The sequence below is a fragment of the Acanthochromis polyacanthus genome, chromosome 3 (assembly GCF_021347895.1).
Source record: "Acanthochromis polyacanthus isolate Apoly-LR-REF ecotype Palm Island chromosome 3, KAUST_Apoly_ChrSc, whole genome shotgun sequence".
In the NCBI taxonomy this organism is placed as follows: domain Eukaryota; kingdom Metazoa; phylum Chordata; class Actinopteri; family Pomacentridae; genus Acanthochromis; species Acanthochromis polyacanthus.
The window spans coordinates 39,024,401-39,033,629 of NC_067115.1; positions in this window are offsets into that span (position 1 = coordinate 39,024,401).

The window sequence follows — 9,229 nt, forward strand, 5'->3', positions numbered from 1 at the left end:
AATTTAAATTAATAAATTTTTAATTAATGTTAATTAATTAATTCCCTAGGAATCTAGGGTGGTGCCCAGAATGAGTACAATTATATTACGTAGTGTCTCCTACAGTCCAGAGCAATGGAGAGTGTGGAAAAGAGGTGAAGAAGCGTGTACAGGCAGGCTGGAACGGCTGGAGAAAAGTGTCAGGTGTGATGTGTGATAGAAGAGTTTCAGCTAAAATGAAAGGAAAGGTTTACAAAACTGTGGTGAGACCAGCCATGTTGTTTGGTCTGGAGACAGTGTCCCTGAGGAAAAGACAGGAGGCAGAGCTGGAGGTAGCAGAACTGAAGATGCTGAGATTCTCTTTGGGAGTGACCAGGATGGATAGGATCAGGAATGAGTACATCAGAGGGACAGCACATGTTAGATGCTTTGGAGATAAAGTCAGAGAGGCCAGACTGAGACGGTTCGGATATGTCCAGAGGAGAGAGGGTGAATATATTGGTAGAAGGATGCTGAGTTTCCCACTTCCTAGGAGGCCTAGAGGAAAACCAAAGAGGAGGTGTATGGATGTGGTTAAAGAGGACATGAAGGTAGTTGGTGTGAGAGAAGAGGATGCAGAAGACAGGGTTAGATGGAGGCAATTGATTCACTGTGGCGACCCCTGAATGAAAAAGCTGAAAGGAAAAGATGAAGATTGCAGGAATAGCTTAGTGTACCACTTAAATGTATATACACACAATCTGCTTTTAAGAACAGATTTGGCCAATGCTGGCCAGCTATAAAGTTACATTTTTGAAATAGTTAAATTAATTATAAAGATGCAAAATTTTAATGCTGCTTTATCTGTATAAGATAAAATTCTCCAATGTAGGATAGGTCGTTTTTTAATTATTTATTATAATCTGAACATAGCTTGTGAGAGACACAAATTAGTCACTGATTTAAATCGTTCATATCATGTTACATTCACTGAAGGCGGGGCAAAAAGACCTACAGGAAAAATTATGTTGGTGTGCACACTAAACCATTAAATTTTACCTTTATATTTATTTTATGCTATACAGTTTCTGTGAAAATTAATCTTACCTAAAAGTAAAATGATTTACTAAATTTTATACGGTTTCTTTCTGTCAAAAAAAGCTGCTCTACATAAAATATCCCTTATTTTAATGCTCTCATATTGTGTATTTAACCGTATTGTAATGTTTTTGTATTACAGATATTCTCTGTATAACCTACAATTGTCTGTAAAATTTACAAACACGTGATTCAATTCACATGTTTTTACTTTAAAAATTACAGTTTTATTTGTTTTTTCATTTTACAAAATATTACTGCAAATTTAACATTGCTTGATTGTATTATCTATTTAAAGTTTTTCTCCGTTGTGTTTTACAGCATTTTGCTGTTAATTTTACATACTTCTTTCCATTTTAGGCTATGCGTGTATGTTATCACAGGGATTACCGTGTCTGTTTCTTCACAAGAACGATGAAAAACATGCAACATGTGGAAAACCTACTGTTTGTAGTTTCATGCTGTGGTTATTATCCCCCGCCTCCACGAACTGGAAAAGGGGGATATAGGTTTGGCCTCCGTCCGTCCGTCTGTCCATGCTTCCGTGCGTCTGTGCACGGAAGCACGTGCGTCCGTCCGTCCGTCCGACATGAAGGGGACACTTTTTCTCGGAAACTATTACAGCTAGGATTACGAAATTTGGTGTGTAGCTTCACACCATGGACACCTTGAGCAAGTTCGAAAATGAGACCTGTGCGATAATATTTAACAGAGTTATGGCCCTTGATCAATATTTTAGATAGAGACTCATAGACATCACATGTGGCCGGGGATATTGATGACCATGTTGTCTTGTTATTTAGTTATTTATGTTTGTTCAGACTCAGATCGGAAGCAAAATTCTCAAAACCGCTTGTACGATCTGAACATTCACTGTGTCACTTAATACATAAAGCAGTTTCTCATTTCTCTTTGAACAAGTCGCACATGCTTCAGTTCATCCGTACAAATGGTTCTTTACACTTTTTCTGCTCTTGTTCTACAGTCCTACATTATCAGCCGCATTTGTCATATTGATCAAAATATATTAGAATGGGTCTCTGTTGGATAGTCTCACCCTTGCAACAACATTTAACCATTTATTCCTCACTTAACCATTTAGATGGAAACGGTTGAACAAGTTGTCATGATATATCAGGGATATTTCTATACAATCACATAGTTTGATAGTTTTTTTTTTATTTGTTTGTTTGTGCGCTTTTCTTCCTTTGTGCCACGCAGCACTGTTGTCCGTTCTGCACTACAATCAGGCCCGGAGTGACTAAACAGGAGGGCCTGAACAGGTCCCGGTGGACCGGTCTGATGTTTGGGCCTCGAGGGCCACCGTCCACTTTATTTTTTTGTTGTTGTTGTTGTTGGGTTTATTTTTAGAATAATGTTGGAGATGTGCACCAGTGTCGAAATAAATCCACATTGTGAAGCAGCCCTTACTTGCACTGCATCAGAAATATTTTAGAAAGGTACACTGAATTACATGGCTTTGCAGAAAAGTGCGCTATGGTAGACTTAACATGTAAGGGTAAAATCCTGTACTTATAAGTACAGGATTTTAATAATAAGAGTAAGTAAGTATGAAGGTCATCTAAAAAAGAAATGAGTCTCTCTGTCTTGTATGGGCCAATGAGAGGTTTACGTATGTGAAAGCAAACCATCATCAGTTTTCAGCTAACAACTACACTCTGCTGTGTTTGGAATTACATAATCTTTTCATTTATTTTTATTGTCAATATTTTTGATATGATTTTCCATAGATTTCAATGTGGCTGCAGCAGAAATTCCCCATGTGTTTTTCCCAGTCATTCTGTTCTGATTGTGTTTTTAACACTTTTCAACACAGTGTTAGCATTTGAAAACTGTGCTGTAAAAGTCTAGTGTTTTGCAGGTGGTGAACTAGAAACTGAGAAAAGAGTTCATGAATTTTGGTGACTGTGCTCACTGAATGCATTTTGTGTAAAAGCAGTGGAAAGTGATTCACAGTTCGGTCCACATGGACTTCTGTTTTGCAGACTGTGTTAGGAGCTTTGAACATGTGACTTCAATTTGGACCAATGCGTGTTAGCAATCGAACAAAAACTATAAGCATTGCACCTCTGCTTCTAGGTTCCATTCGTCATGAAAATGGGTTGGTACAATTTAGCTACAGTTCAGTTATATTGGAAGGAGTGTTTCAAATTCATGCTCCATGTGCCCTCTTTTACAGTTTTTTTTCGATATATTATTGTAATATATTGCAATATATTACAACAATTTAGAACGCTCAAAGTGCAAAGATCTTATTTTATGATAAAATACTGATTTATCTAAAAATAAATCATTCGAACTTGAAGGATTAAAAATTATTTCATGTAATGCTCTCTGTTGTTAGTATTTTGCAGTTCAGCATGCTCAGAGTGACAGTGTTTGTTTCCAAAGTGAGACTAATTGCTAGTGTTGTGGTTGAATGAGCTTATAGATGGATTTCACATGACGTATGCATACTTAATTAGGCAGCTGCGCGCGCAGAGCCAGTGCAGAACAAAGCTTGTTTACCTAGCCAACGCGTGATATTGCAAGCTCGAATAGGTTCTTGTTGTGCTGTTGGCTGTCAGAATCGAAGTAAAGAGAACCCTCATTTAAAATTTTATTCAGTACCTGGAGGTAGGGTTGCCACCCGTCCCGTAAAATACGTAATTATCCTTTATTTGACAATTAATTGTTGCGTCCCGTATTGACTTGTTCCGTATTTTCATAAATGTATCATAAACGTCTGTCACACAGTCATCAAAACTGTATAATGAATTACAATTTCATCTTAGTAGGACCTACGTAGTGAGGACCCGACGTGACATACAGCGGCTAGACCTCAGAAGCCAGTGTCTGCGTCTTTGTTTGCCTTCCTGCACAGTCCTGTTCCAAGTTGCCAGTTACAGACTGCTGCGCACTACACTGGGACATTTAAAAATGTCTAACCCCGAAACTCCACCACGTCCTCATAAGAAACGCAAACGTCTGCAGATGTACAGATGTGAGTGGCTACGTGCGATCAACCGGGATAACTGGTCGGAGGCACAAATAAAGAATGCACGGCTTTGCGGTGCACATTTCATTTCAGGTAAACGGTCATTCAATTTTGATTTATATTTGTAAAATCCTTTAAAATCATGGAAATGTTACATCGCCCAATATAAAAATTTGATATGTAGAGAAAAGATCCCGTGGATAGTGCTTTATATCATTATCGTGCATGTGAGCGATAATAGGGTGTTTTGTCATTACCGCAATGAATATGTTTGTTGACTTAGCCTTGTTATTTTGTTTTACGGGACTTTAATAATTATAATAAATACAATTTTAACAGGTCGTGCATCTGACGATTCAGACAGTCCTGATTTCGTGCCTTCGGTATTTCCTCACAGGCATGACAGTGCCAACAGCACCAAAGCTAAGAACAAAATTGACAGGTAATTTGTACACTCACACCACGTTTCTGATACTGGATTGTATGTGAGTTCTTGTACGTGACCGCAAAGCACAAAATTAACAGCATCAAGGAATTTGTATGCCTTTAAATTCTCTTTCATGTAAACGCTTGGCGAGTTGATTAATAGATGTCCGGCCACTGAATATTAGGCCATTGCCTTATATCCCGTAACCACTCTTGTTGCGGCAATGAGTACGGGTCCGGTAGTTACGTACCTGTACTAAGTGTCAACTTGTTTAAGTAACAGGTACGATCGGCAGGTGACAGCTCGTCAAGGTATGATTTCTTAACAATAAGTTTCGGCTGTGCCATTGTCTTTCTGCACCAGGTCTGCACGCGCATACCGATGATGATGCTTGTGTTAGTAAACACTGCAAGCCGTCTATTTTGAAACATGAATGAAGTGTTTTGTTGGTGAAAAACTGTTTTGGGGATGAGATTCACGGTTTAGCTGAGATGCATGATGGAAATGCAGGCTGTGTTAAGAGTTTTGAACAAGTGACTTCAGTTTGGACCCATGCTTGTTAGCAATTGAAAAAAACTGTAACCTGGAGCGCCTGTCCCTCCAAAGAAGAATAAGAAGACATAGGGAGAATATATTCTTTTAGAGCAAAACAAACAAACAGCCAAACACACACACAGACACATACACACACACACACACACACACACACATAGCTATAAATCGTCCGGAAGCAAGTCAACAGAGAGAAGCATACAGGTGTCTTCTGTGTGTCCATGGAGAGGTGATGTATGGTGGTCGTGCAGCCGATAAAATGATCTCGAGTTTCAGCCACATAGAAATTTGTGTCCACTGTCACCTTTTGGTCAAATTGCATCTGGCCATGATGTTAGTGGTAAGTAAACAGAAGATCTGAGCTACTGCCACAATGTAAAGGTTTTTCTTTTTTTCCCCTTTTGGTCTATTTGTTTTCTCATTTCTTAAATGTGGCATACAGAGTGTGCAATAGTTATGGTGATCAAAGCTCTGAAATAAAACCGAATAAATGATTAAAATAACACCAACCACAATATGGTTATCTCATGTAGTTCCCGAGATAAAAGGTGCAAACATGAGGATGAACGTACAATAAGTGTAGACTTTAGACATGCAGAGAGCTGCACAGGCGCACACACAAGTACTTTAAGAAAACAAGTGTTGTGCCCGTGTCTTGTCTTGACTGTATGATACTATAAGTCTAGTACGGTGTGTATCATCCCTTATCCTTGAGTAAACACCATCCCCCGGATAAGCTGATCTGAGAAGGAGTTCAGAGACAGACACAATCAATCACTTTGCTGAACCTTTGTCTTCCACACAGGTGCCTCCTCCCGTCTGTCATCTCTCTGTCGGTCTCCTCTCTATCCTCCAATCCACCGGTGTCAGCCAGTCGGTCGGGGGAATTCGGACTGCTGGGCAGTACTACGCGCCATATATAACTCAGTGCGTGTCAGTGGTGTTTTCCGGTCTTCCTGTTGTCATTGTGGCTCAGCGTGGCAGCGCTACTGGGTGCGCCTGCTTCTCTCTGGTGTGGCTGTCCAGCTGTGGTGATTGCCGTCGAGGTGCGCTGTCATCTATACGTGAGTGCTCTGTTGTCTCTTTGGCCTTTGGTTTCGGTGATTACACGAGGCAGTCATACCGAAGAAGAGAGGTCACAGTGTGTTGTGGCGGCGGGGGGGTTGGGGGTTGTGAGTGGGTGAGTGAGTGACCCGGTGATCAGCTGGAGCCCCGGGCTGTACCGGCCCGTTCCAGGCCTGTGGTGAAGCTGTGGTTGGTCTGTCTTACAGTTGCTGCCTGCACAAAAGCTTCTTTCTTGTCTTCCCTGGCATGAATTAACTTTACCTGGAGCCCTCTCTTTTGAAAATCAGAAAGGGCATTCATGTGGCATGCAGAAACTCTTCAACAGAATTACTTTTATATGGAAGAACAAAAATGCCTTTGATCTTTGGGCGTCTTTTTTATTTATTTATATATTTTTTGATACGTTATTTTACAGGTTTTTATGTCTGGCAGTGATTAATGACTCACTAAATTGCTTTATTTTCATGACTGTTATATAACCACTGCACAATAGTCATTGAGTGAGAGTATTTTGACTGTCACCTGTATCTAAACCCAGCCTGTTACATCAGTCAGCCTCCCTCAGCTGATGTGTGTGTCATTGTCTGTCCACTGTTGGCTGCCATGACTGCATTGTGGCAAAGAGTTTTTATTTTTTAGAACCGGACCCTACATGCTGAGAGCAACTAAGTCCACACAAGGTCAAGAAAAGGTGACACTCTAGTCTCTTTGGCCCTGAATATGGTCTGCTGTGCTGCTGTGTGAGAAGTGTATTCTGGGCTCTGTTCTCACCTCACCAGACTAGAAGGAGTGTCACTCCCCAGAGAGGAGCTGTCATGGACAGGAAATGTGCTCTGAGAGGAAGAAGGCACAGTTTCTACAACCAGTGGCCAAAGCTGACACACCCGAACTGTGCGGAAATGAATGGAGGCCTGGAATAGAGCAGCAAAAGACAATGTCTCTTAATTAGAAAGGTTTAGCTGAGAGTGCTTTTGTCAACTCTTCTGGTTGGTGTTTATTAGACACGAATTAGATTAGTTGAACACTCTCTCCTTTAGTACATACAAGAGCCACAAGAATTACAGTTAGACAACTGGAAAATCCGGCACCAGCAATAAGTAAAGCTGAAAAGTCATCCAATGTGAGATGGTTTGAATTTTAATTTTGGAAGCACTACTAGGGTGGAATTGCTGCTCTCTGATCTCTTAAAATTTCAAACAGGATTTGACATTCAGATATAATCATTGTTATACCAGTTCAACATTATTTCCTTCACATTTCACCTTTGGTTCAAGATTTACCGTAAAATGGCCCCAATATTGATGGTGTGCAATTTTAAAGGCTGAATGACAAAAGGTTTTTTTTTTTTAATTGCTAACAAGCATTGGGCGAAACTGAAGTCACATGTTCAAAACTCTTAAAGGGATAGTTCGGGATTTTTGACATTAATCTGCATCCCCGTCAGCAGTGTTGTTCATTCACACAGACTTACTGCCGACAGCGTCCAGTGAGCAGAGATCCTGTCCGATTTTGGTCCGAAGGTAGTCTGGTAAGTTTGCTGGGGTCACGAAAATAAAGCGTTTTCTTCTCAAACCAATATGTGTTCGAAAGAGTGATATATTTGCATTACAAAACCGTTGTCCACGAAAAAGTCAGACCTCGTAAACGCTTGGCACTATTTTCTCTCCCTTCATATCACTCCGCGCTGCCTCCAGCTGGCAGCCGCGCAGGTTTCACTTTGTTTACTGCTCGTAAAGTCAAAAATGTCAAAAATCCCGAACTATCCCTTTAAGGCAGCTTGCATTTCCATCATGCATCTCAGCTAAACAGTTCATCTTATCCCCGAAACTGTTTCACACCAACAAAACACTTCATACATGTCTCCAAAATAAGCTCATGCAACCACAAATAGTCTCACTTTGGAAACAAACACTGTCACTCTTTAGCACACTGAACTAGAAACTACCAAAAACAGAGAGCAGTATGTGAAAGAAATGTTAATCATCCATGTTTGAATGATTTCATTTTAAATAAATCGGTATTTTATTATAAAGTCAGATCCTTGCACTTGGAGTGTTCTAAATTATTGTGATATATTGCAACAAGAATGAATCGTAAATGCAGCATTTTACTTCAACAACATTTACGTATTTTCTCTGTGCCTTTGCATTGGTACTTTGGGACCTTACAAAAAATTTAAAGTTTACTGTAAACAAAAAGAAGGCAGAATTCGGGGCCTCATGTTTTCCATCCATTACATCTGTGTGGGTAGAACCTTTCTGAGTGTCTCCTTTTATACGATTTCTGATTAGGTCAACCAGGGATCACCTGAATCAGTTTTCAGCTGACGGCTACACTGAGCTGTGTTTGGAGTCACATAATCCTTTTTATGTATTTTTATTGTTACAGTTTTTTTTTTGATTGCTAACACGCATTGGTCAAAACTGAAGTCACATGTTCAAAACTCTTAACACAGTCTGCAAAACAGCAGTCCATGTGAATCACTTTCCATTGCTTTCACACAAAATGCATTCAGTGACCACAGTCACCAGAATTCATGAACTCTTTTTTCAGTTACTAGTTCACCACCTGCAAAACACTATACTTTTACAGTACATTTTTCAAATACTAACACACTTTGTTCAAAACACAATCAAAACAGAATGATGGGGAGGAAAAACAGGTGCAGCCACATTGAATTCGATTGAAAAATCATATCAAAATATTGAAAATTAAATTACAGTTTTTTTCGATTGCTAACATGCATTGGTCCAAACTGAAGTCACATGTTCAAAACTCTTAACACGGTCTGCAAAACAGCAGTCCATGTGGACCGAACTGTGAATCACTTTCCATTGCTTTCACACAAAATGCATTCAGTGACCACAGTCACCAAAATTCATGAACTCTTTTTTCAGGTACTCGTTCACCACCTGCAAAACATTAGACTTTTACAGCACATTTTTTAAAATGCTAACACACTTTGTTCAAAACAGTTCAAAACACAATCAAAACAGAATGATGGGGAAAAACACGGGGAATTTCTGCTGCAGCCACATTGAAATCTGTTGAAAATCATATCAAAGTATTGACGATAAAAATACATTTTAAAAAATTATGTAATTCCAAACAGAGCTGAGTGTAGCTGTCAC